At 38.5% G+C, this 19,983-nt stretch overlaps 1 protein-coding gene across 2 annotated transcripts in view; it reads left to right on the top strand.

The window, feature by feature from the left end:
• Positions 1–50: 50 nt before the first annotated feature.
• The window catches only part of RBM41 (RNA binding motif protein 41), a 219,495-nt gene continuing 199,562 nt past the window's right edge, over positions 51–19,983 (top strand). For both annotated transcript variants that reach the window (XM_045188491.2, XM_053917412.1), the window contains exon 1: positions 51–615. The gene's annotated coding sequence lies outside the window, so the exon portion shown is untranslated. The remainder of the gene's footprint in view (positions 616–19,983) is intronic.

Raw genomic sequence — 19,983 nt, 5'->3', positions numbered from 1 at the left:
CAAGGCCTGTGACTGCCCTTTCCGCTTAACTGGGTCGACCAGCTAGCCTGCGTGTTGGCTGGCGTCACTCCAGCGGGAACTTGTCTTTTGTGGAGTCCGGTTATTTCCGGCCAGAGTTGGTCCCAGCCCGCCTCTCTGGCCGCTACCCAATTACTTTGGGGCCCTGATAGTGATCAGCAGCTGCGCTAGCCACCAAGGGTTTCTGTTTGTTCGGGGTCATCCGCAGGCTTGCTCTTCATTAAGCGTTTCCGTCACCCGAATTCCAGATTGGACAACTCCGGAGTTGCGGGAGCGGAAGGGTAGGTTTGGTGGTCCGGCGGTTCAGAGGTTTTGCGGCCGCTCTACACTTGCTCCCCACGACTCCTCCCCACCCTGCGATAGAGACAAGAGCTTTGGTTCCGCCCTAGTTTAGCGCTCTTGTGTGTAGAGTGAGATCGCACTTTTCCCCCCGCGGTTGTGGGCAAGTCTTCTGTGTCTGAATCTGCAGTGGGAGCACCCCTTCCGCGGCCACGTGGGTCCTGATAGGCACCAGCTGGAACTCTCCGTGGCTCCCACTTCCCGGGACATCGCAAGACCCAGTGACCCGCTTTCCCGCCTGACAGTGGAGAAACACAGGTGCGCTTCTGGCTTGTCACTTTTTGGCAATCTGAGTATGTTCACTTAGAGGTACACTTGTGACCGTAGGTTCCGATAGATTCCGTGGTTTGGTTTTAACCAAAGGAGTAAAACAGATGGCTTTGGAGCATTGGAACTGATTAACTCTGTTCGCTACGAGGATCCTGCATTCCTTATTTGAGTTTTGTAAGCAAGAAGAGATAGAATGATTTTAACGGATGGTTAGTTTTGGTTATCCAGGGCTTGGAATTTGATAATGAATTAGGTAAACTGCTTTCCTTCTTTCTGTTGTCATGTTTTTCTAACTTTCACCCCAACTCGTGAAGGGGATAGGGAAGCTTGAGTAATTTGTCTGTTCTACTTGTTGTTACCACGGTAAACAAACAAACAAAAACGGAGGTAGAATATTCATTATCCTCTAAAGCTAAATTATTGGCTTTTTGGCCAAATTATTTGTACCATAATACCCCTTATTCCTTCTCCCTCTTTTTTTTTTTTCTTGCTCTTTATTCCTATAGATGATCAGAGTTTAAGTGTCTTTTCTTTTGTTTTGCTAGGTACTTATGGAGCTTAAGTTATATGTGTTATGCTATCTCCTTGATTGCTTTTTTGTTTCTGTTCCACCTCATTTTGCATTATTCTAAATCTATAATGCCTAGCTCCTGCTTTTCAGACCTTTTGGCAGTGACTCACAGTTAATACATAAATTCTGTATTGTGATCCAGCACATAATACAGATATATAACTGATATCTGTTTTGCAGAATAAGTACTTAGTACAATGCAGTGGACTCAAATACTTTCCATTGTATATATTTTAAATATGTAGATCACAGCCCACTAATAAATTGTCATTCACAGTTTGAAAAACGCTGGTCCTTAGACCTTTGGTTTTCAAACTTGTGTGTGCTTAGGAATTAATTAGGATACTTATTACAAATGCAGATTTCCTTGGCTCACTCCAGGAACTGGTTCTGTGGTCTATGGTGGTTCATATAGCTTCTATAAAGTGCTTGGTACAGGGCCAGGCTCACAAGTATTCAATAAATAGTACTTTTCTTCTTGAGAAACAAATGCTTTTTATCTTTAGAGATATAATCACCCCTTCAAGGTTTGGCCTGCTCTTGGCAAGGTGAAATACAATGCTAAGCACTGTATTCTCCAGGGTTGAGGAGTTAAGAAGGTAGGAGATGGGTCCTGGATCTGAGATAAATCTTCAAGAATTGGACCTCCTTGGAGAATTTTATAGATACAGAAACTTAGGGCTTAAGGAATACTAAATTATAGAGGTTCAGTAAGATAGAACTCACTTGATTGAGTCTAATATTCTGGTCCATCCTGCTTTCATAGCAGGTCCGATTTAGTGGCAGAAGTTGAAATAAGATGAGCGCTTCCCTCTATTGCCTATCCCAGAAACAGAGGTAAAAGATTTCCCAGCTTTTGACGTCTAGGTTGGCTTTAGAGTAATGAAAGTTGAGAGATCTAAAAGTTTCAAAAAAATACACCTAAAAGTTTCTGTGGGTTATAGCTATGAAAAAGCGATATAGTTTAGCTAATTATTTTATAATATATAGATAAACTGCTTTAAAACACTAAATAATTTATTAAACTAGCATTAAAGAAATTAAAGATGAACAATTTCTTTCAATTTGGCTATCAAAATACAACTGATATTTCTATTCTCCTTTGATTGTATGTATATGTACCCATATTTTTACATAATCTTCATTTTTTTAAATAAAATATTTTGTCCCTTTTATTTGATACTGTTCTGGAAATTATTCCATGTTGATAGTTTTCATATTTTTCATTATTAATAGCAGCCTAATGTTTCATAGAATGAGATGACCATAATTTACTCAGTCTAGGTAAACCAACAAAAGATTTATTTCTAGTTACTCCATGCAATCTTTAGCACTGTAAAGTCTTGGCTATTTAAAACCATTTATATAACTTCCACTTTGCATGAAACTCAAGAGGAATCCTAACAGGAAGGCCAGGTATATGGACAGGAGCTGTAAGTTATTTTCCCCCTTGAATGTATGGGTTTGCCTGGTAGGTTTCCATGTGCTGGAGTAGCAGTGATTAACCACAATATTCATCATACATATGAGACTTAGGTTGAATGCATTTTTTTAACTAATAAGTATAAACATTTTCAAAATGATTTTCTATACAAAATATGAACATAGCAGATTCAAGCAGATTCGAGTGACACAGTAACACTCAAGCTGATTATCTTTCTTTATGAATACATTTTCCAAAGATTATATGAATGTGTATTAATTTATAATTAAAAAAATGTTTGTATTCGCCTCCTCCCACAACCACATCAAACTTATAACTAAACTACAGAACAAACATCATTCAGAACTGCCTAAAATATAGATGAATGGAAGTCCCATGACTAGGGAATTAAGGGAAGAAGCCACATGGAGATTGGTAGGAGGGGAAGAGATCAGGGTGAAGATGTAGAACAGGATGGTCTCACACCCACATGTTGCAGATCAAAATTGGGAGGAGTATCTTGGTGGCAGAGGTCTCATCCTGAGGAACAACAGGTCCCAGCCCATACCAGGCACCCATCCCAGCGTTCCAGTGCCACGAATAGAAGTCCCATAACTTCTAGCTGTAAAAACCAGCGGGGATTGAGGCTGAGAGAAACAGAGGGCTTCTGGAATTCTAGGCAGTTCCTCTTAAAGGGCCCACACATGGAATTACTTAGACTCACTCCCTCTGAACTCCAGCACTAGGGCAGCAGCCTCAAAGGCACCAGAGACATACGGGAGGGTCTGAATTGTCTGGCATCAGGGAGAGAGCTGGGGGACAGCTTTCTCTGAGACAGAAATGCTTGCAGAGGCCATTGTTCCTTGGCTGAGCCCTCCCCACACAGAGCCAGAAGGCTGGCACCATATCTGAGACTACATCAACCTGGCTTACACTGTTTACCCTGCTCTGGTGATTCCCTAAAACCTGCCCCACCCAACATTCTGGCCCACCCAAGCTGTTTCTAGTGGCTTTTCCATACAAATGGCCTGGCTTGGCTCATGCTTTAGATATTCCTAAAATATTTGAAACAAGCAGCATCTGGCTTCAGCATGCTGGTACCTCTTGCTAACTGGCCCCAGGCCTGGCACTAACAGGAGCCGGCCTTGGTTTGAAGCTAGGCCTCCCCTGGGTACCTCCAAGCCTAGCACAAGTAGCAGTAACCTGCAGATGGCTTTGTAGCTCATGCCAGGTGGCCCCAGACAGAACTTAGGTGGTGGCGGACCTTGGCCTGTGCTTCTCAGGTTGTCCCAGGCAAGTGCACCCAGTGGACAGCTTCAGACAACTTTGAAACATCACCACCCAACCACCTCCACAAGTGACAAACTCAAGGGGTGGATTCAATGGGCACCAGAGCCCCACTGAAGTAAGTGCTACTCTGTGGGTTTGGCCTTTCACATTTGATCCTTCATGGTGGTCAGAGGTTGATTGGTGGTGAGGGTCATAACACGTGCTTGCAGCTGATTGGCCTGGGGGTAAATCCCTCCCATTGACATGCCAACAGCTATCAAGGCCCAACCATAACAGGAAGGTATACACAGCCCACGTGGGGTGCACATCGAGTACCCAGCTTCAGTGATTGGGAAGGCTGTGCTGCTGGACTCTACAGAACACATACTATATTAGGCCACTCAACCAAACCTGAGAGTCATAAAAGCTCTACCTAATACATAGCAACAAACACAGGGAGGCTGCCAAAATGAGGAGACAAATATGTGTCAAATGAAAGAACAGAACAACTCTAGTAAAAGAACTAAACAAAATGGAGACAAGCAATGTACTAGATGCAGAGTTCAAAATACTGGTTATAAGGATGCTCAATAAACAGTAAGAATCTCAACAGCATAAAAAAGGACCAGTCAGAAATGAGGGATATACTAACTGAAATGAAAAATAACTTACAGGGAATCAACAGTAGAGTAGATAGCTCTGAGAATCAAATCAGCAATTTGGAATATAAGGAAGCAAAAAAAACCCAAAACACCCAATCAAAACAGCAAAAAGATAAAAGAATCCACAAAAATGAGGATAGTGTAAGGAGCCTCTGGGACAACTTCAAGCATACCAACATTTGTGTCATGCAGATGCCAGAAGAGGAGAGAACAAGAAATTGAAAACCACCCTGGCTGGTGTGGCTCAGTGGATTGAGTGCCGGCCTGTGAACCAAAGGGTCGCCGGTTCGATTCCCAGTCAGGGCACATGCCTGAGTTGCAGGCCACGTCACTGGGGGGTGGCGCACAAGAGATAACCACATATTGATGTTTCTCTCCCTCTTTTTCTCCCTCCCTTCCCCTGTGTCTAAAAGTAGATAAAATCTTAAAAAAAAAAAATTGAAAACCTATTTGAAAAGAAGAATGACCAAAAATCTTCCCTAACTTGGTGAAAGAACTAGACATACAAGTCCAGGAAGTACAGAGAGTCCCAAACAAGATGAACCTAAAAAGGCCCACACCAAGGCACATCATATTAAAATGCAAAAGGTTAAAGACAGAGAATCTTAAAAGCAACAAGGGAAAAGCATTTTGTTACCTACAAGGGAGCTCCCATAGATTGTCAACTGTTTTCTCAAAAGAAATTTTATAGGCCAGAAGGAATTGGCAAGAAATATTCAAAGTAATGAAAAGCAAGGATCTACTACCAACAATGCTGTCATTCAAAATAGGGCAGATGAAGAGCTTCCCAGACAAGAAAAAGCTAAAGGAGTCCATCCCTGCCAAGCCAATATTATATGAAATGTTAAAGGGTCTTCTTGAAGGAGAAAGAGAAGGAAAAGATAAAAAATGTGTACAATATGGCAATAAATAAATATAAATCAACAATTGAATAAAAAAGACAAAATAAATGAACAAGCAGAACAGAAACAGACTCATAGATACAGGAACATTTTGGCAGTTGCCTGGTAAAAGGGGGCATGGGGGGAGTGGTGAAAAAGCTGAAGGGATTAAGAATACAAATTGATAGTTATATAATAGACATGGGGATGTATAATACAGCCTAGGGAATATAGTCAGTAATATTCTAATAACCGTGTATGCTGTCAGATGGGTGTGAGATTTATTGGGATGATCACTAAATTCTACAATGTCTAATCACTGGGGTGTGCACATGAAACTAATATAATATTGCATGTCAACTCTAACTGAAAAATAAAAATGATTTAAAAATGAAAATATAAATAAAAGGCATCTGTAAAAATTTTTTAAAGGTGCCAATTATGATGACTGGGAAAATAAAGTTATAATTGGTGTGTGTATGTGTGTGTGTATATATACATATAGTGAAAGTTATAGCTTACATTAGCACATCTCCTTTTTCAAAGCACATATATTATCTTATTTTGTGTTGTAACATTTAACCAGAAAAGTAAAGACTGTTATACACCATCATCCATGTGTTACCAAAGTTTTAACAGTTGTTGATAATTTGCCATAATTTCTTTAGATACTGTTTTTTAAAGAACTAAAACAGCCCTGACTGGTATGGCTCAGTTGGTTGGTTGGTTGGTTGTCATCCCGCAAAGCAAAAGGTTTGCTTTCCCAGCAAAAGGTTGCTGGTTTGATTCCCAGTCAGGGCACATGCCTGGACTGTAGATTTGGTCCCCAGTTGGGGCGGGTGCGCGAGGTAACTATCAATGTTTCTGTTCCCCTCTTTCTCCCTCCTTTCTCATCTCTCTCAAAATAAATGAAATGTAAAAAAAGAGAACTAAAACATTATAGCTACTTTTTTGTGCCCCTTCTCAATCTCATTTCCTTCCCCTCTCAGAGATAATTGTTCTTCCGAAGTTGTTACATATTTTTCCTGTTTTTAAGTCCACTCAAATGCAGATGGCCATAAATTGTAATATATTGTTTTGTATGTCTTTTACCATGAACATCAATGGTATACTGTACTTACTCTTCTGTAACTTGTTTTGGACAGTATTGTTTTTGATATTTATCCATATTGATATTATGTGGATAAAGTTAGTTATATTTTTGCTGTGAATTATTCCATCATATAATTATGCCACTTTATTTTTCCAGGTTTATTGAGATATAGTTGACATATAACATTGTATAAGTCTAAGGTATACATTGCAATGGTTTAATATACATACTGGTTGTGAAATGGTTACCACAATAAGGTTAGTTAACACATTCATCAAGGTTTTTTTTGTGGTGTAAACATTTAAGATCTATTCTCTTAGCATTTTTCAAGTATACAATACAGTATTGTTAACTATAGTCACCTGCTGTACATTGGTTCCCCAGAATGTGTCTTATTTAGCTAATTGTATTATTTTAATATTATGTAATTTGATGTTATAAGATCAGCTATTAGCTATTATTTATGAATAATAGCTATTGTTTAACAATGGTTTATTGTGTGCCAAATGCTATCCTAATTTATCTCTTTTAATTTTCACCTCAAAAAGATGTTTGTACTCTTTGACCATTATCTCCCTATTTCCCTGCCCCTGGCACCCACCATTGTACTTTTTGTTTCTGTGAATTAGGCTTTTTTTACTCCACATGTAAGCTAGAACACAGTTATCTTCTCTGACTTCTTAGCATAATGTCCTCAAAGTCCATTCATGCTGTTGTAAATGACAGGGTTTCCTTCATTTTCATGCTTGAAAAATATTTCACTATATGTGTGTGCCACGTTTACATATGCCACATTTTTCTTATTCTGTCCTCTGTTGATGAACACTGTTGATGGACATTTAGGTTGATTTTATGTCTTGACAATTGGGAATAATGCTGCAATGAATATGGGGTACAGATACTTATTTACAATAGTGATTTCATTTCTCTCAGATAAATACTCAGAAGTGGGATTGCTGGACCATATGGTAGTTATATTTTTAATTTTTTAAAGAACCTCCAGGCCTGGGTGGTGTGGCTCAGTGGATTGAGTATGGGCCTGCGAAGCAAAGGGTTGCCGGTTCAATTCCCAGTCAGGGCATATGCCTGAGTTGCAGGCCAGGTCCCCAGTAGGGGGTGCATGAGAGGCAACCACCCATTGATGTTTCTCACCCTCTGTTTCTCCCTCCCTTCCCCTCTCTCTAAAATTAAATAAATAAAATCTTTAAAAAAAAAAGAAAAGAAAGAACCTCCATATTATTTATTTCCTGTACTAGCTCTACTGATTTGCACTGTTACCAAACAGTGCATAAAGGCACCCTTTTATCCACATCCTTGCCAACACTTGTTATTTCTTGTCTTTTGGATTAATAGCAATTTTAACAGGCCTAAGGGGATATCTCCTTGTTTTGATATGCATTTCCTGTATGATTAATGATGGTGAGCACCTTTTCATGTACCTGTGGCCTTTTGTATATCTTCTTTTGAAAAGTGTCTATTCAGGTCCTCTGTTCATTTTTTAATTAGATTATTTAGACTTTTTTTTTTTTTTTTGCTATTGAGTTTCTTATATATTTTGGATATAAACTCCTTATCAGATATTTGGTTTGCAAATATTTTCTCCCATTTTGTAGGTTACCTTCTTATTTTATCGATAGTTTCCTTTGCCATGCAGAAGTGTTTTTGTTTGATATAATTTTACTTGTTTATTTTTTACTTTATTGCTTTTGCTTTTGGAGTCATATCCTAAAATTGTTGCCTAGACCAATGTCTTGCAAGCAATGTATGCTTGTATAAAGCATCTATGAATACTGTGCTTCAGAATTCTCCAGATTTTTGTTTGTTTGCTCTATTTCTCCAACATTTTGGGGAAGATTCTTCTTAATGTGTATTTGCCTTTCAGGCTCTCTCTTCATTTGAATGCTAATCTTTGTTTTTTTTCACTAGCACTCTCTAGTGTTTTCCTCCCTTCTCTTTCTCCTTCCCCCTCTGTATAACCCTGTTCTCCACCTCACTGCTCTCTTGGGTCTTCTCCGCCCCCTTACACATAGCCATGCTTTCTATTTGGGTCTCTCTGCCCTTCACACCCACTCTTCCTTGAGTATCCCTCTCTCTCACACACATCCTGTCTTCTCTTTGGTCCTTTTCAGCTCCTCCAAGATTCTCCCCCTTTTGTTCCATTTTATATGTGTATTTCCTACTGTTTTTTTATCTCGAATTTTAATTTTGCCGTATCCTAGCCTTTTTTTATCTTTTTTTCTCTTTTGTCCTACCATTTTCCCCCTTTTTTCTTTTTTTCTTTTCCTTTTTATCTCAACTTTTAATTTTTCCCTGACTTAGCCTGGATTTTGTCCCTCACTCTTAGTATTCCCCCTCCCTCTATCATCTCTAAATCATTTGCTTTCCTCTAGACATCTCTTAAGCTTTTCTTCCTTTCTTTTTTCCCTCTTATTTCCATCCCACCTATATCAATTTTAGCTCACTTGTTGTTGATAGTGCTGTGGTGGATCTTTCCGATTTGGTTCCTATTTTTTAATTAATTATTTACTTTTTTTCCTTTTTCTTCCTTACTCTCACTTTATTTCATTTTCATTTCTGTTGAAACCTAATACTATACACTTCCCTTCTCTTACTCCATTCTGACTTCTTCATTCCTTTTTTCTATTTATGATGTAAATTTTATTTTCTCTCTTTGCATTGCTCTGATTCCCTGATTATTGCTCCTCCCTCTATGCTCTCAAAATCACTTTTGTTTCAATTACTCATCTCATATTTGTTCTCCATTCTTATAATATTCTTAATCTCTTGACACCTTTATGAATACTGGTTCATTTGCTGTTGGTAGTGGAATTTTGGGTGGGAGTTATTTTTGTGGCTGTGGGATGGTTTCCTGGGCTTTGTGGTTCTGTTCTGGCAGCACCTGCACAACAGCACACAAGATGTGGTGGGTGGAGTAACCCTCACTCAACAAGCTGGAAGAAGGGACCCACCAAACAATGATGCTACCACAGTGAAATCCAGAGAGCCAACATAAATGGCATAAAGGACACCCTAAGAGCATCAAGTTCAGGAGATCAAGGAGACTGCACCATGTAATCACACAGGTCTCCTGCTATAGAAGATCACACCACAAAGACAGAGAGTCAAAGCAGATCAATTTAAGAAGCAGAGGCAAGCAATAAGAATCTCTCAAAAAAATGGGAAGACAAAGAAACAACCCCCCATCGAAAGGAAAGGAGGAATCCCCAGAAAGAATGCTATATGAAATAGAGGCAAGTAAACTATCAGATATTGAGTTCAAAACAATGGTTAAAAGGAAGCTCAATGAGCTCAGTCAGGATTGTAAAAAACTATAGGGAAACTACAAGGAACTAATGGCAAACTACATCAGCATGAAAAAGGAAATAGAAACTATCACCGAGTCAGGAGCAAATGAAGAATACAATTTCTGACTTGAAGAGCACAATAGAAGGAATCGAAACCAGGCTAGGCCCTGGCCGGTGTGGCTCAGTGTATTGAGCGCCCACCTGAGAATCAAAGGGTTGCCAGTTCAATTCCCAGCCAACACACATGCCTGGATTGCAGGCCAGGTCCCCAGTAGGGGGCATGAGAGAGGCAACCACACTAATGTTTCTCTCCCTCTCTCCCTCCTTTTATCTCTCTATGAAAATAAATAAATAAAATACTTAAATACTGAGACACAAAAGGAAACTTCATAATACTCAAGGGAAGAATCCATCACTAAGATATAAACATTGTAAACATATGTACAGCCAACATAAGAGTGCACAAAAACATAAGGAAAATGTTGGAGGACTTCAAGAAAAATATAGACAGCAGCACACTTATAGAGGGGATTTTGACACCCCACTCTGAACAATGGATAGATTTTCCAAACAAAATATCAAGAAGGATATTGTGGCACTCAACAATGCACTAGATCATATGGATGTAATTGATATATGCACAACCATTCATCCCTAAGAATCAGAATAAATAATCTTTTCAAATGCACATGGTACATTTTCAAAGATAGACTACATGATAGGACACAAAACAAGCCTCAAAAAATTCAGGAAAATTGAAATCATATCAAACATTTTCTCAGACCACCATGGCTTGAAATTAGAAAGCAACCTGAAGGGAAAATCTCAAAACTATTTAAATTCATAGAAACTGAACAGCATGGTATTAAACAATGATTAGGGCCCTGGCTGGTGTGGTTCAGTGGATTGAGCACCAGCCTGTAAACCACAGAGTCACTAGTTCGATTCCCAGTCAGGACACATGCCTGGTTTGTGGGACAGGGCCCCAGTAGGGGGTGTGCAAGAGGTAACCACACACTGATGTTTCTCTCCCCCTCTTTCTCCCTCCTTTTCCCTCTCTAAAATTAGCTAAATAACATCTTAAAAACCAGTGAATGGGTTAATAATGAGATCAAAGAAGAAATCAAAAAGTTTCTGGAAACAAATGAAAACGAAGACACAACATCCCAAATCTTATGGGATACAGTGAAGACAGTACTGAGAGGGAAGTTTCTAACCATACAGGCCTACCTAAAAAAAGAAAAAAATTATTTTTTATATATTTTTAATTTTTTAAAAATAACCTAACTCTACAAGAACTGTAGAAACAAAAACAAAACCCAGAGCAAGAAAAGGGAAGGAAATAATCACAATCAGAGTAGAATTAAATGACATAGAGACAAATAGAACAATTCTATGGATCAAAAAATCCAGGAACTTGTTCTTTGAAAAGGTAAACAAAATCAACAAGCCTTTAACCACACTCATGAAGAGAAAAAGAGAAGGGATACAAATAAATAAAATCAGAAATGAAAGAGGAAAATTACAAATGATATCACAGAAATACAAAGGATTGTAAAAAATTACTACAACTACATGGTAATAGATTTGAAAACCTGGGCAAAATGGACAAATTTCTAGAAACATGTAATATTCCACAACTTAATGATGAAGAAGGAGAAAGTCTGAACAGACTATTAACAGCTGTTAACTGAAGCAGTAATCAAATAACTCGGAGCACACAAAAGCCCCTGACTGGACAGTTTTACAGGAGAATTTTACAAAACATTTAAGGAGGAGCTAACACCTATCCTTCTCAAACTATTTCAAAAAATCCAAGAAGATAGGAGATGTCCTAACTATTTTTACGTGGCAAGCATCATCCTAATGCCAAAACCAGATAAAGACAAAACAAAGAAAGAAAACTGCAGGCCAATATCACTGATGAACATAGGTGCTAAAATCCTCAACAAAATACTGGCAAACAGCATTCAGCAATACATTAAAAAGATCATACACCATGATCAAGTAGGATTCATCCCAGGTATGCAAGGATAGTACAATATTCAGAAATCAACAAACGTAATACGTCACACAAAGGAAAAGAAAGACAAAAATCCCATGATGATATCAATAGATGCAGAAAAGGGTTTTGATCATGTACAGCACCGTTTTATGATAGAAATATTCAGCCATGTGGGAGTAGAGGGAGTATTCCTCAATGTTATAAAGGCCATATACGAGAAACCTACAGCTGACATCATACTAAATGGGTAAAACCTAAAAGCTTTTCCACTAAGATCAGAAACAAGACAAGGATGTTCAATTTCACCACTTCTATTCCAAATGGTATTGGAAGTTATAGCCACAGTGATGAGACAAGAAAAAGAAAAAAAAAGCATCCAAATTGGAAAGGTGGAAGTAAAAGTGTCACTGCAGATGACATAATAGTTTATATAGAAAACCATATAGCAAGTATGTCAAACTCATTTTCACCGAAGGCCACATCAGCCTTGCAGTTGTCTTCAAAGGACTGAATGTAATTTTGGGATGGTATAAATGTAACTATTACTTAACAGTTAAGTGAGAGCTCGGCACTGCCACTGGGTGGAAACAAGGTTCCTGGCTGCATAAAACAAGGTGGAGGACTGGATTGGGCCTTTGGACCTTGTGTTTGCCACCTGTGCCCTATAGACTCCATCAAAAAATTACTGGACCTAATCAGTGAATGTGGTAAAACAGCGGGATACAAAGTCAATATTCAGAAGTCAAAGGCATTTTTGTACACCAACAACAAAATATCAGGAACAGAAACTAGAAAAAAATCCCATTTTCTATAGCAAAAAGTAAAATAAAGTACCTAGGAATAAACCTAACCATGGAGGTGAAAATCCTGTACTCAGAAAATTACACAACACTGAAGAAAGAAATTCAGGAAGAAACAAATAAATGGAAGCACATACCATGTTCATATGTTGGAAGAATTAACATCATCAAAATGTCCATACTACCCAAAAACTTTTATAGATTCAATGCAATCCCTATTAAAATGCCAATGACATATTTCACAGAGAGTAGACAAATATTTCAAAAGTTTATATGGAACCATAAACGACCCTGAATAGCCGCAGCAATTTTGAGAAAGAGGGAGAAAGTAGGAGGGATCACAATACCTGATATCAAACTATATTACTAGGCCCTTGTAGTCAAAACAGTCTGACACTGTCATAAGAACAGTCACATAGGTCGTTGGAACAGAACAGAGAGCCCAGAAATAAACCTATTTCTCTATGGGCAATTACCATTTGACAGAGTGGGCAGGAGCATAAAATAGAGTAAAAATAGCCTCTTCAACAAATGGTGTTGGGAGATATAGACAGCTGCATGCAAAAAAATGTAAGTCAACCACCAACTTACGCCATATTCAAAAATAAACCTAAGATGGATAAAAGACTTAAATGGAAATCATGACACCATAAAAGTCCTAGAGGGGGACATAGGTAGGAAAATTTAAGCCATTCCATGCAGCAATATTTTCCCTAACATGTCTCCTAGAGCAAGGCATATAAAGGAAAGAAAGAAATGGGACTGCATCAAATTCAGAAGCTTCTGCGCAGCTAAAGAAAACATCAGCAAAATGGAAAGGGAACCACCTGCATGGGAAACTATATATACCAATGATACCTCAGACATGGATTTGATGTCCAAAATATATAAAGAACTCACACAACTCTGCACCAGGAAGACAAACAATTCAATTAAAACATGGGCAAGGGACCTACCTGAACAGACACTTCAAGGAGGATATACAGAGGGCACATAGATATATGAAAGGATAGTTGGCATTAGTAGCCATCAGAGAGATGGAAATTATAACCACAGTGTAGTACCACTTCATACCAGTCAGAATGACCATCATCAATAAATCAACATACAAGTGCTGTTAAGGTTGTGGAGAAAATGGAACCATAGGACAGTGTTGGTGGGAATGCAAACTGGTACAGCCATTGTGGAAAACATTATGGAATTTACTAAAAAAAGTAAAGATGGAAGTATCTTTTGATCCATTGATCCCACTGCTAAGACTATACCCTAAGAATCCTGAATCAGAAATTCAAAGGAACCTAGACACCCCAATATTCATAGCAGCGCTACTTATAATAACCAAGTGCTGGAAATGGCCTAAGTGCCCATCAGTAAATGAGTGGATCAAAAAACTGGTACATTTACAGAATGGAATACTATAGAGCAGAAAGAAAGAAGTAACTCCTGTCCTTTGTGACAGCATAGAGGAAACTGGAGACCAGTATGCTAAGTGAAATAAGCCACTCGGTTGAAGATAAATACCATATGATTTCACCTATAACTAGAATCTAATCAACAAAACAAACAAGCGATCAAAATAGAACCAAAGTCATGGAAATAAAGAACAAACTGACAGCCACCATTGGGGAGGGGGAAGGAAGATAATGGGGGAAAAAAGGGGGTGGGACAAGTCAAGGAACAGTCTCCATAAAGGACTCATGGAGAAAGACAATGGAGTGGGGGAGGATTGAATGTGGGATTTGCATGTTGAGTAAAGCAGGGGAGATTAATGGGGAAATTGGGGACAGCTCCATCTGAACAACAGTACAATTTTTTAAAAAGGTAAGGAGGAAAATATTTAAATTAAAAAAATTGCTTTTCAGTTACGGTTGACATTCAATATTATATTAGATTCAGGTGTACAACATAGTGTTATAGATATGTAACTTACAAAATGGCACTCCTCCATAAGGGTCGTACCCACCTTTACCATGTGTAGTTACTATAATATTACTGACTATATTCCTTATGCTGTACTGTTCTCTGTGACTATTTTGTAAATACCAAGTTGTACTTCATAATCTCTTAACCTTTTTCATCCAGTTCCCAACACCCCTCCTATTTGGCAACCAGCAGTTTGTTCTCTGTATCTATGAGATTCTCCCTCTCTTGAGTCCTTGGTACACTGTCCCCACTGGTCCCACCCCTAGTCTTTACTTTTCCAATTTTGTTACTGATAAAGGTATTGAGAATGAGACCTGTTTCATGGCCATTTACAGTCTGCTGCAATGTCACACTTCTAATATTTGGAAAGGTGGTCTTAATGTTGGGATTTAAAATTTTTTTTCTGGCCCTTAAAATAAGATTTTGATCTTATGGCTTTGACATGCTATAGTATGAAGGAGGAGAAAGGCACTTGATGTGAAAGTAATAAGTAAGTTATACTGCTTAAGATGTTTAATATGAGCTCAAGTTGACACATCATTTTTAGTAATGCTATATTTTATTTCTGCATGAAAGAAAATGATCAACATTAAAATGTTGATCTCTCCCAATTCCTAAAAAATGGCTGTGCTAATTTCACCTCTCCCTGTCAGTATGTCTCTGGGTTGGGGGCTCAAATATTTAGAATAAAATATTAGTAACTCAATTTCTATTTCCAGAGCTGGTATTTGTAACTATATGTGCCAATAAGGACCCTATTGTACTTTGAGGCCAATAATTTTCTACTTCTCAAGTAACATTTTTTGGGAGGTTTCTTTAGTGGAACAAAGTGTTTGTTCAGTGAATTTGTACTTTTCCTTTGCTTCTTTGTCTGTCCTTATATGGATAATTAATGATATATTAAAGAATCATATGTGTTATCAGAAGTTGTTATTTATCAGAATGGTTTTATGACATGAGTAATCACATTGTGTGAATTTTCAGGTCAGATCAATTAGTCCTGATGTTTTGGGGAATGGAAGTGATCTCAGAGAACTTGATCACTGTCAAGTAATTTGGCAGTTTAGGGAGAATGTTGCCTTTAAGGAAGAATAGTATATTTGCTTCCAAGAAGGTAGGGAAAAATTTAATAAATTATATAGCTGAGCTTCTATGCCAGTCAGTGCTTGAAAATCATTACTCAGAGTAATGTAGAGGAACATAGTAGCATGAATGATCCCTTCAAAATAATTTATACTTTGTGAGACAGAAACCCCTAGACAGTAATGCCAAAATTGCTTAGAATAGGTGTCCTGGCTTGACTTTACCTTGTTTTGGCTTTTTGAAACACAGATTCATCTTTCTGATAATGTGCTGCTTAAGCAAATATTGAAAAGGAAGTATTGTGTCTAGTTCCTTCACTTAATTAGTTGCTTGACCTTGGGAAAGTTATTTAGTGTCTCAGAGCCTCAATTTCCTCAACTATAGAATGGAAATCAAGATACCCTTTTGATTTGTTGAAGGTAAATAAGGTGTTTTAGATTCAGTATGTGCTATCTGTTATCTTTCTCCCTTTATATTATATAAGAGATTCAAGAATTCAGGTGGTAAAGTAGTGTATACTGAAATGACTTACCATCATTTACTGATTGTAGGTCAGATTTCCTACTGCCCAGAATTCTCCCCAGATTAATAAACAATGATAGGTAGTTCACAGATAAGATTATCTGCATGTAGTAATTTTTTAAATTTAAATTATATTTTATTGTTTATGCTATTACAGTTGTCCCAATTTTTCCCCTTTTGTCTCCCTCCACCCAGACCCTCCCCCAACTCCCTCAGGCAATCTGCACCCCATTGTCCATGTTCATGGGTCATGTGTATATCTTTGGCTAGTTATATTCCCTATGCTGTCCTTTACATCCCCACAACTATTCTGTAAGTACCAATTTGTACTTCTTAATCTCTTCACCTTTCTCACCCATTCCTCTGATCTCCCCTCCCATCTGGAAACCATCAAAACATTCTCTGATTGTTTTTGTTTCACTTGTTCATTTATTTTGTTTTTTAGATTCAGTTATTGATAGGTATGTATTTATTGCCATTTTATTATCATATTTGTGATCTTCTTAACGGTGACACTTTAACATTTCATATAATACCAGTTTGGTGGTGATAAACTCCTTTAGCTTTTTTTTTTTTTTTTTTTTTTGCCAGAGAAACACTTGTAACACTTTATCTGTTCTTCTTCTAAATGATAGCTTTGCTGGGTAGAGTAATCTTGGCTGTAGGTCTTTCCTTGCTTTTCATCACTTTGAATATTTCTTGCTATTCCCTTCTAGCCTTCAAAGTTTCTTTTGAAAAATCAGCTGACAGTCTTATGGCAGTTCCCTCATAGGTAACTAACTGCTTTGCTCTTGTTGCTTTTAAGATTCTGTCTTTGTCTTTAACCTTTGGCATTTTAATTATGTTGTGTCTTGGTTTGGGCCTCTTTGGGTTCATCTTGTTTGGGACTCTCAGCAATTCCTGGACTTCTGTGTCTATTTCCATCACCAAGTTAGGGAAGTTTTTTGTCATTATTTTTTCAAATAGGTTTTCAATTTCTTGCTCTCTCTCTTCTCATTCTGGCACCCTCATGATGCAAATGTTGCTAAACTTAAAGTTTCCCCAGATGCTCCTCATTTTTTGTATTCTTTTTTTTTCTTGCTGTTCTGATTGGGTGTTTTTTGCTTCCTTATATACCAAATCACTGATTTGATTCTCAGCTTCATTCACTGTATGTTGATTCCTTGTAAATTGTTCTTCATTTCAGTTAGTGTAGCCTTTATTTCTGAATGAGTCTTTCTTATGGTTTCTGTGTCCTTTTTTAGGGCGCCCAAGTTCTCTCTGAGTTTATCTGTTCTTCCTCCCAAGTTCATTGAGCATCCTTATAACCAATTTTTTGAACTCTGCATCTTGTAGATTGTTTGTCTCCATTTTGTTTAGTTCTTTTTATGGAATTTTGTTCACTTCTTTCATTTGGGCCATGTGTCTTTCTCTCCTTATTTTGGCACATTCCCTGTGTTTGTTTCTGTGTATTAGGTAGAGCTGCTATGACTCCCTGGTTTGGTAGAGTGGCCTAATGTAGTAGGTGTCCTATAGGGTCCAGTGGCACAGCCTCCCCTATCACCCAAGCTGCATACTTGAGGTGCATCCTTCATGTGGGCTGAATATACCCTCCTCTTGTAGTTGAGCATTGATTGCTTTGGCTGGTAAATGGGAGGGATTTACCCAGGCTAATCAACTGCAGGTACTGGCTATGACCACTGACCACCAACTTCCAACCACTGTCGGGGATCAGCTGTGCAGGGGCCCACTCCACAGAGCAGGACGTACTTCAGCAGGGCACAGGTGCCTGCTGAGTCCTCCCCTTGAGTGTGTTGTTTGTGAAGGTGGTTGGGTGGTGGTGCTTTGATGTGGTCTGAAGGTACCCACTGGGTATGCAGCTCCAGGGCTTCCTGGGAGGTAAAGGCCAAGAACACTGCCTGTGTTCTGTCTGGGGCCACCCGGCATAAGCTACAATGCAATCTGCAGATGCCTGCCACCTGTGCTGGATTTGGAGGTGCCCAAGCAAAGACAAACTGTGAACCAAGACCAACTGCTACCATTATCAGGCCTGGGACCACTTAGCAAGAGATAGTTTGTAGGTGTTTGTTTGAGAGAATTTAGGAAAACCTGAAGTATAAGTTAAGACAAGCCATTCGTGTGGAGGAGCCACTGGAAACAGCCTGAGTGGGCCTGAAAGTTAAGTGGGGCAGGGCCTCAGTGAATCACTAGGGTGGAGAAAACAGTGTGAGCCAGGTTGATGGAGTCTCAGGTATGACACTCACCTGCCAGCTCTGTGGGGAAAGGGCTCAGAAAAAGAACAGTGGCTTCTGCTATCATTTCTGTCTTGGAGAAAGTTGCCTTCACCTCTCATCCTAATGCCAGACACTTCAGTTCCTCCCAGTATGTCTCTGGTGCCTTTCAAGTGCTGTCCCCACACTGGAGCTCAGAGGGAGTGAATCTGAATAAGTCTATGTGTGGGCCCTTTGAGAGGAACTGCCTAAGAATCTAGTGGTTTCTGTTTTCCCTCATCCTCAATCCCCACTGGTCTATACAGCTAGAAGTTATGAGGATTTATCTTCCTGGCAATGGATCTGGGCTAAGGTCCTGGTTTGGGGCTGGGACACCTCATTCCCAAGATATCCTTCCTGGTTTTTATTTGCCACATGTGGATGTGGGACCAGCCTGTTCTATCAGTCTCGATGTAGTTTCTTCTTTAATTCTGTAGTTGTAGGACTTCCGTTCAGCTAGATTTCTGAGGTTCTGAATAATGGTTATTCTGTATTTTAGTTGTAATTTTGATGTGGTTGTATGTGGAGGTGAGCTGTGTTTACTTAGGCCACAATCTTAGCTTTCTTCTATGTAGTAATTTTTTGAATTGTAATTTGAAATCCATTTTATATTCACTCTCTGGGCCAGCTAAGAGACTGCTCTATAAATATCCCTGATGTATTAATCTTGTAGTGACAGCAAGGAGAACCCAAGCTTTATATTTTGGAAAGTTTTTATACAGCACTTTACATTAAATTAGGGAAAGTAATATATGTGGAGGACCATTTATAAGCTTATAATATATTTAGTTACTTAATTGAACTGCAAGAATTTTAGAGGTGAGTAAACTGAGATTCCAATGCGCTTAAAGTGACTGACACAGTCTGATCGCCAAAAGAAAAAATGAAGCAACATTAATGGCAGTGTCACTCATTAAATTGTTTTCTTTCTGTCCAATAGTTTATCTAATTCCACAGCCCCATTTAGGTTGGACTGCTAGGCAGGGAATACCTATCTGCCCATTTCCAGGGGCCTTTTCAGTGAGCTCCAATAATTTCTTTTTAGTGTAGTGGATTTTCTGCAGAAGCCTTTTACCATCCATTATTTCTTTCTCTGAACATGTGTGCTTGCATTAAGGTATCCAATATAAAACTGTAAGCTGAGACCAACATAAAAAGCTGTAACTTTATTAACTTTATGCTGTGCAGCTAGGCAGTATGGATAAGGAGAGGTCACTCTGAAGATAGACTAGACATTGGCTGGAGGAATTTAACAATAACAACGACGGATATTCCTAGTCTTAGCCAGATACAGGGAGTACATATTTGTTTTCCATTTTTACTAAAGCAGTGCTATATATGCACAGGGAAGTTAAAGTATGCTAAGGTCCTGTTTGTTAAAGAAAGATAGAGAATACTGATTAATTTCAGATTTTGTTAGAAAAACATGGATTTGTGTGTTAAAAGAAAGAATTCAAGAGAAACTCATAAATATTCATATAATTAGAATATATAGCTTTAAAGCATAGGAAAACTAAAGGTAATAAATTCCATAAATCCAAATATTCAGAAAAAGATAAGATATATAAAA

Source organism: Desmodus rotundus, chromosome X, assembly GCF_022682495.2.
Source record: "Desmodus rotundus isolate HL8 chromosome X, HLdesRot8A.1, whole genome shotgun sequence".
Lineage (NCBI taxonomy): Eukaryota > Metazoa > Chordata > Mammalia > Chiroptera > Phyllostomidae > Desmodus > Desmodus rotundus.
The sequence above is the reverse complement of the archived record's forward strand: the minus strand, read 5'-3'. Positions and strand labels throughout refer to the sequence as shown.